The sequence below is a fragment of the Oratosquilla oratoria genome, chromosome 36 (assembly GCF_046742065.1).
Source record: "Oratosquilla oratoria isolate Oo_2021 chromosome 36, ASM4674206v1, whole genome shotgun sequence".
NCBI classification, from domain to species: domain Eukaryota; kingdom Metazoa; phylum Arthropoda; class Malacostraca; order Stomatopoda; family Squillidae; genus Oratosquilla; species Oratosquilla oratoria.
Window position 1 is genome coordinate 617,240 of NC_134812.1, and position 8,843 is coordinate 626,082.

The window sequence follows — 8,843 nt, forward strand, 5'->3', positions numbered from 1 at the left end:
AAAGGAAGTCTTCATCTTGTCTTAAATACAGAAAGAAATACAAAGTAAAATAGTGATATTTCTGCGTACAAAATAAAGCAAATAAATTTGTATCCTTCTAGATTGTGTTCCTCTACCCACCTTTCATTCATCCCGGCGTTCTCTCCTTCTCTTATCTTTCTCATCGTATTCCTGCTCCAATAAATCAACCTGCCTCCACTCTCCTATCGTATATCACGGCCAATTATCTCTCCTTCGTCTACATATCAGGAGTGATCGAGGTCGTCGTACAGTTTTGGAGCTTTTGTCCTTCCGGAGCTCCTTTTTTTTATCCTCCTCCTCCTCCTCCTCCTCCTCCTCCTTCTCCTCCTCCTCCTTTTCCTCCTCCTCCTCACCCTCCTCCTCCCCCTCCTCCCCCTCCTCCTCACCCTCCTCCTCTTCCTCCTCCTCCTCTTCCACCTGAATTTCTTCTAGTCTCTTTACGAAATTTTAGATTCCCGTCGTCTTTCCCGCCGCTGCTTTCTTTCTTTTCACGTGTCCCTTAATTAGTCTCGTTTTTGTCATTCTATCTCGTCATCTGTTGTTATTCTGGACGTCTGCCTTCTTCCTAGTCACCCGCTGCTTTGTGTGGGAATGTTGGTAAATGGCACTGATTTTCGTCCGCTCGGTTTTTGGTCTGTCTGCATCGTCGCTCACTCGGCGTTCCTTTCCTGTCTTGGTTCTATAGCAGAGATATTTCTTTTCTCACTTGTTATTTGACATATGTTGTCGCTTCCTATGCCTCTGCGGGTCTTTAACATGACTGGTACTGAGACAAATCGGACCCATGTCATCATTTCTTGTAGTGTTGTTTTATTTATTAAAGGAGTACGTGTTTTTGTTATTCACATTCATGTTCATTCATTTATTCACAAGGTATCTTCCATTAGTTTTATACTCACATATGATCGTATTCGATGAAACGGAAAAAGGGCCAACAGTAATAACAAAAAATAAAATTTCCGTAGAGGGATCCTCCGAAAAAAATAATAATGATAAAATAAAATAAATAAATAAGATAAAAAAAAAAAAAAAAAAAAGAGGGAATGGCATATCACTTCAATGTCAACGTCAACCCTTAGACGGTTTTATTCGGTTGAATGGATGAACGGGTTATTAGCCGAGTGGAGTCAGCCCGACCGTAGACGTCGGGAAGAGGAAGGACCCCCCCCCCAAAAAAAAGGGGGGGGTGGAAAGTCATGAAGTGGGAGAATAATTAGGACGAGGAAATGTGGAGAGAGGGACAAGGCCTCTTCAGACTAAAGTGGGGAAAGGGAGGAGACTGAGAACGGAGAACTGGGAGGAAAGCGGCAGCGAGAGAAGAGGACTGGAAGAGAAAGGAAGAATCTGTGTGGACGGTGTGAGGAGGAGGAGGAGGAGGAGGAGGAGGAGGAGGAGATGGAGGAGGAGGAGGAGGAGGAGGAGGAGGAGGATAGGAGGAGGAGGAGGAAGAGAGCCTCTGTGCTTCATTGAGAGTAAAGGAAGAAGGCGCAGTGAGAAGAAAAAAAAACAGGAAATAAAGACTCAGACTTTAAGGGAAAGGAGAGATAATGAGGCGAGAGTGAGGGGAGGAAAAGGATACATTAAGACGAGAATTACCCCTTCGAGAGCAGGGGAAGGGGAATGAAGATAAAGAGAAGAGAGGAATTCCTCATGTCAAGAGAGGAAACAAGGGGAATTGAAAGCAGCGATTGGAAGAGAGCTAAGAAAATCTTTATGTGAAACACTCGTCTTCTTCCTCGTTTTCTACACCAAATTCTTTTCCTCTTTCTTTTCCATTCTTTTGAAACTATGCTTCATCCACATTTCTTCTTATCTAATACCTATTCCTCCTCTCCCATGCTACCCCTTCCCTGAGATAACTTCACTTCCATGGGTGTAATATATGTACATACATACATACATACATACATACATACATACATACATACATACATACATACATACATACATACATACATACATACATACATACATACATACATACATACATACATACATACATACATACATACATATATATATATATATATATATATATATATATATATATATATATATATATATAAAGAAAAAAAAAGGATAGAAAGAGGAAAACAATTTGGTTTAGAAAACGAGGGAAGACGAAGGGCCGTCGGGCACAGTTGGGAATGAAGAAAACATGGAGTAGAAGAGAACGGACAGGAAAGAGCAGATGAAACTGCACGTTCAGTAACTAACACTCACTTCTTCTGGTGACGGACAGTACTACAGTTTTGATCAGATTCTACATTTGGGATCTTTTATGTCTATGCCAGTTTTCACAAATATACGTGAAACACATTTCAGCTACACTAAACACATTGTTCAGTGAGTTTTCAACATAAAGGTTTTATTAACTTTCTTCCAATCGCTGCTTTCAATTCACCTTGTTCCTTCCCTTGACATGAATGATCTTCCTCTTCTCTTTATCTTCCTTACCCTTCTCCTACTCTCGAAGGGGTCATTCTCGTCTTAATGCATCCTTTTCCTCCCCTCACTCTCACCCCATTATCTCTTCTTTCCCTTAAAGTCTGAGTATCTATTCCCTGTTTTTTTTCTTTTCTCTGCGCCCTCTTCCCTCACTCTCAATGAAGCTCAATGGTTCTCCTCTTCCTCCTCCTCCTCCTCCTCCTCCTCCTTCTCCTCCTCCTCCTCCTCCTCCTCACACCGTCCACACAGAGTCTTCCTTTCTCTTCTAGTCCCCTTCTCTCGCTGTCACTTTCCTCCCAGTTCTCCGTTCTCAGTCTCCTCTCTTCCCCCACATTAGACTGAAGAGTCCTTGTCCCTCTCTCCACATTTCCTCGTCCTAATTAATCTCCCACTTCATGACTTTCCGTCCCCCCTCCCTTTTTTTTTGGGGGGGGGGGTCCTTCCTCTTCCCCGACGACTTCGGTCGGGCTGACTCCACTCGGCCAATAACCCGTTCATCCATTCAACTGAATAAAACCGTCTAAGGGTTGAAATTTACATTGAAGTGGTATGCCATTCCATTTTTTTTTTTTTTTTGAGGATCACTCTGCGGGAATTTTATTTTCGTTATTTCTGTTGGTCCTTTTTTCCGTTTTATTAGATACGATCATATGTGAATATAAGACTAATGGAAGATACCTCGTAAACAAATGAATGAACAAGAATGTGAATAACAGAAACACGTACACTTTTGATAAATAAAGTAACACTATACAAGAAATGATGACATGGATCTGATTTGTCTCAGTGCCAGTCATGCTAAAGACACGTGGAGGAATAGGAAGGAACAACAAATGTCAAATAACAAGCGAGAAGAGAAATATCTCTGCTGTAAATCCAAGACAGGAAAGGAACACCGAGGGAAAGACGAAGCAGACAGACCAAAAACCGGGCGGACGAAAATCAGCGCCATTTACCAACATTCCCACACACAGCAGCGGGTGACTAGGAGGGAGGTAGACGGCCAGAATAACAACAGATGACGAGGTAGAATGACAAAAACGAGACTAATTAAGGGACACAATAAAAGAGAGAAAGATGTGGCGGGAAAGACGACGGGAATCTAAAATTTCGTAAAGAGACCAGAAGAAATTCAGGTGGAGGAGGAGGAGGAGGATAAAAAAAAAAAAAAAAAAAAAAAAAAAAAAAAACCGGAGGGACAAAATCTCCAAGACTGTACGACGACCTCGATCACCGCTGATATGTAGACGAAGGAGAGATAATTGGCCGTGATATACGATAGGAGAGTGGGGGCAGGTTGATTTATTGGAGCAGGAATACGATAGGAAAGATAAGAGAAAGAGAGAACGCCGGTTTAAATGAAAGATAGGTAGAGGGATATAAGTTACAAGAATACATATTTATCTGTTTCTTCTTGTACGAACGCATATCGCTATTTTACTTTTTACCTATGTTCCAGACATGGTAAAGCCCTTTTCTGTCATTGTTTAGCCTCAATGAAATTTTGAAGAGGGCATTTACTTTATTTTTTTACGTATTTACAAGCACCTGGCTTCGCCAGCCACGGATGCGCCTTGGATGCTTGGCCTTCGGCGCTGCTCGCTTCGTTTCGCTCGCGGGGCGCTTCGCGCCCGGGCTACGCCGAGTTTTACCCGACAATGTAATGCTTCATAAAACCTTCAGAAACACTGTCTTCAATTTGTCCATCAAAAAGTTCAAGACTGTCAAACATTTCATCGGAATATTGAAAATCTTTGTTGTTTCGTAGAGAATCATTGAACTTAATCACCTTTCGACGAAATTCCCGCACAGATTCATAACACAATTTTTTTTTGACAGTCTGGTATAAGCTTGGAAAAGTTTGGGCATGTTCATTCCGTAGTCGGCAACTCAAACTCTTATCAATTTGTAAAGCGGCTTTTGAAATTTTCCGAGTACCTGTAACCCACTTCCAAAAATGTCTTTGACGCTTCTTTTTGTCGGCTTCGGTTTCTAAAGGCATTGTTCCTGGTGATCTAATCGTAAGATTTGTTGCCCTCCTTTTTTAACGGTTAAAACTTTTATTACACACGTGTCCCTTTTTGCCGGTTCAGTGGCGTGTGTCCCTTTTTGCCGGTTCAGTGGGGGACAAACATACACCCGGGTTCATTAAAAGACAGCCGGGAGCCATTTTTTTTTATTTTTTTATTCTTAGATGTAATAGGAAATTTAAAGTAGCTGAAAAAGCGAATAAAAAAAGGGGGGGGATGGAAGGAGAGAGAAAAAGCAAGATCCATGCATGTGTATTTGCACCAACGAGGACAAGGAAATGACAATGTCGTACGAAAAATGATGTGGAATCACGGAAAACCAAACTTATTTACAAGCTGCAATAGACAGGTGACATTAAGCAACGAGATGGAAAAGTCTATGAATAAATACCAATACATCCAAAAATGATAAGCATCAACAGGAGTTGAGAAGAATGCAACATATACGTACATAGATGAACAACTGTTGAGGCAAGTCAACAAATTCAGTTATTTGGGATTTTTATTTGCACAGAGTAATCACCAGGAAGGTGAAATAACGAAACAAATAAAAAAGAATTATGTGAATGTCATCCTCTTGTACCCATTCTTAATAAACAAAAATGTACCGATTAAATGTAAAACGGTTATATATACTACTACATTAAGACTAGTCCTAATGTACGGCTCAGAGACGTGGGACATGAAAAAGAAAATAGAATCTAAGATAGGAGCCGCAGAAATGAAAGTATTGAGAATTACTATAAGAGTCACCAGAGGAGATAGGATCAGAAACGAGAGAAAAAGAAAACATATGGAAGTAGAACCGATTGTAGAAATCATGGAAAGGAACCACTTGAGATCGTTTGGGCATGTAAAAAGAATTAAAGAGAATAAATGTCCTAAGAAATATATGGAGTGGAAACCAAAAGGAGAGAGGCCGCTGGAAAGACCTAGAAATAGAAGGTTAGATTGTGCAATAAAGAAGTTAGAGAGAAGAATTTTAACACTAGAGGAAATACATCAAGAGAGATTATGCAAAGATCGTGACGGCTGGAGGAGTATGATCAAAAGGTCGACGACTGACAGATAATAACATCTATCTGGTGTGCGGTGAGAAGAGTGAAAAACATGTTCTTGTGTAACCGTGTCTCCTTATACGCCTGTAACAATCATAGTATTTCGACCACTGTGAACTGAAAAGTGTGCCCTTGGTCCAATAAGTAATTATAGGCCCTTCAACATGAAATTGTATTATATTAGCTCTTTAGAAAGGTTTCACTTTATGAAGATGAATTTAATTATAAGAATGAACACTCGAGCGAGTGGAGAATTATCGTTTGTGACCGAGTTTGTATTTGCTTCCTAGCGATGCTTCATACAGTTGAAGACAAACAAAACTTTTTAATAATCACAATAATGAACATCATAATATGGATTGTGGGGTCATCACCACTATTCCATTGGCTATTCAGCGTCTCCCATCACTACAATATTGTCGTTTATTGCCCCTGTAGGGCAGGCCATACTGCCTTGCCCAATATTGCCTCGAAAAGTGGATGCGTTGGGAGGCTAATCTCCTTTCGGAGGAATGGCTTCCGTTACATCCCCAGCCTCTAGAGTGGCGTAGGAAGGTCACACGTCAGAAGGGAATGCAAGCGTTCGGTTAAGCCAAGACTGTTGATTACTCGAGCAGAAGGATACCATTTAAATCTAGGTAATGTTTATTTATACCAAAGTTGTCATGGGGGAGAGATGGCCGTCTTCCACCTACTCTGCCGTCCCCGACTCCGCTTTCTAGCCTTGTCATTTGCCTTGGTCTCTCTCATCACCATTTCCACCTCCAGATTCCTATCGTCCATGTCCTATGCTATGATTGATTACCTAACTCGAGTTGTGTTTAATTGGTCTGGCCCCAAGCTATTTCACTCGGTTGAGGAAACATCCTAGGAATCCAAAGAGATACTTTGCTATTATTATCTTTTTTTTCGTTATGGTCCAGTCAATGGGCTTGACCAAGGTTACTGTCTTCATCACCACCTTTTACATGGCAAACACGCTCTGTAGGTAATATTTAAAGTCCCCTTCCTTATCCTACCCGCTCTTCCTTTTCTTCTTTCTCCTGTTCTCCTCCTTCCCCTGCCCATCCCTTTCCTCCTCCACTTCCCCTTCCTTTGCTCCTCCTTCCTTTGCTCCTCCTTCCTCCGCCTCCCACTCCTCTTGCTCCTCCTCCTCTTACTCTCCCATCTTCTCGTTACCTATATTCTCAGCCGTCCTCCTCACCATGACGGCGCTGCCGGAAACCAGTGAGAAGAGGCGCGAATGGCTCGAGGAAGCGGAAGCTGAGGAGTGAACACAAGGAGAGTAGTAGGAGTTGGTAAAGGTGCTGGAAGGGCAAAGGAGGATAATGGGTGTGTGAAGACGATAGTGATATTAGTGAAGAGAACACTAAAGGCAGGAGGGATGGGAAGGAGATAGTAATCGTCGTACAAGATGACAACAGAGGAGAAGGTTTGGTTCGCAAAGACAGAAAAAGAAAAGAGACAGAAGGACTAAGAGGCGCAGCAAAACGAGGAAGGAAGGAAAGAATAGAAAGAAAAAAGGGAAGAATAAAGTGAAAAGTGGTATGGGTAGAGAAAGAAAGTGAAAGAGGGGAAGAAAACAAATGGAAACTGGAAAAAATAAAATTAAATGCAAAGGGAGGAAATTAAGTGAGACGCGGAGGCGAGAATGAAAAACTGCGGGAAAAAATAGAGGAAGATGGAGGGAGAAAAAAAACGGGATACGGAACAAAAGGCGCAAGAAAAAAATGAAGACGGGTGAAGGAACTATGTGACAGGGAATCGGCACAACAAGAAGAAAGAGAGCAAAAACAGAAGGAAGAGAAGATAAAAAGGTGAAAGGGAAGAAGTCAAGATTTGTGAAAACTGAACGAAAGAAAAGGAACGAAAAGGATGAAATCTGCACACAGGTGGAAGCGAATGGCTGAGAAGAGTGTAACAGACTTCGACGACGACGACAACAGAAGGATGTGGAGGGATGTCGATTGACGAGGGAAGTGGGAGAACTAAGGGCGAAGAAGACAGAAATGGAGCGGGGAAAATTGAGTGGAAAATAAAAAAGCAAACGAGACGAGCAAGCAAGCCCAAATTAGGGAGGGAAAATCTTGAGGAAACAAAATATATTTGACTGGCGATGGCCCGGGAGACGACCCGGAAATGAGAGTGACGTCATTCGAGGTCTCGGAGGAGTTCAGGAGGACTAAAGGGAGGAGGAGGAGGAGGAGGGGGAGGAGGAAGTATTTGTGGATCAAGATGAAATATAGCATGAATAGTAAGAATAGTATATAGGGGAAATAAGAGGAAAAAGAGGAGGAGGATGACGAAGAGGTGGAAGAATATTAGGAGTAATAGTAGCCTTAGTCCTACTGTAGTCGCATTCTTAGTAGTAGTCTTTGTCAGTCTTAGTAGTAGTTTTAGCTTTTGGGGGAGAGAGAGAAAGAGATAGAGAGAGAGAGAGAGAGAGAGAGAGAGAGAGAGAGAGAGAGAGAGAGAGAGAGAGAGAGAGAGAGAGAGAGAGAGAGAGAGAGAGAGAGAGAGAGAGAGAGAGAGAGAGAGAGAGACAGAGAGAGAGAGAGAGAGAGACAGAAGAGAGAGAGAGAGAGAGAGAGAGAGAGAGAGAGAGAGAGAGAGAGAGAGAGATAGAGAGAGGGAGAGAGAGAGAGAGAGAGAGAAAGGGGAGGTGAATGGTAAAGGCAGTGAGGGTGTAGTAAATGGAGAAGGAATTCGATGGAGATGAGGAGGGCCAGGATGGCGGGGGAAGAAGAGAAGGAGGAGGAGGAGGAGGAGGAGGGGGAAGAGGAGGAGGAGGAGAAGGAGGGGGAGGAGGAGGAGGAGAAGGAGGAGGAGGAGAAATGAAAATCGGACAAAATAAAGAAGAGGAGGAGGGGTGGGGGCTATGCGGAGTCGTCGAAAGGGAGGAGGTTGTTGAGTTTATTGACAGATCTCAAGGTGACTTCGAATTCGAACGAATAACCGAAGTTCGTCACAATTTGACTTCGGCCGATCAGCTCAGGAAAGCTGTTGTGCAGTTCGTCAGAAGAAACAAAAGAGAGACCGTCAGGATCGATATGTGTGAAGGAATGTTTGGCAGCAAAAACATGCTTTGTTCATGAGTTGATTTAAAATGGACCACTGAACGCGTACAGAGTCACGTACAGGAGCAGTTGGAACACGAGAAGATCTTTAGTATCCGTTTGGGTATCTTTGGCATTAATGCCGGTTCGGTGATGGTTTATTAAATGCGAAATGATTTCTCAAAGTAACGAGTGGTAGAAAACGAAAATTGACATTGCGCACGAAATGT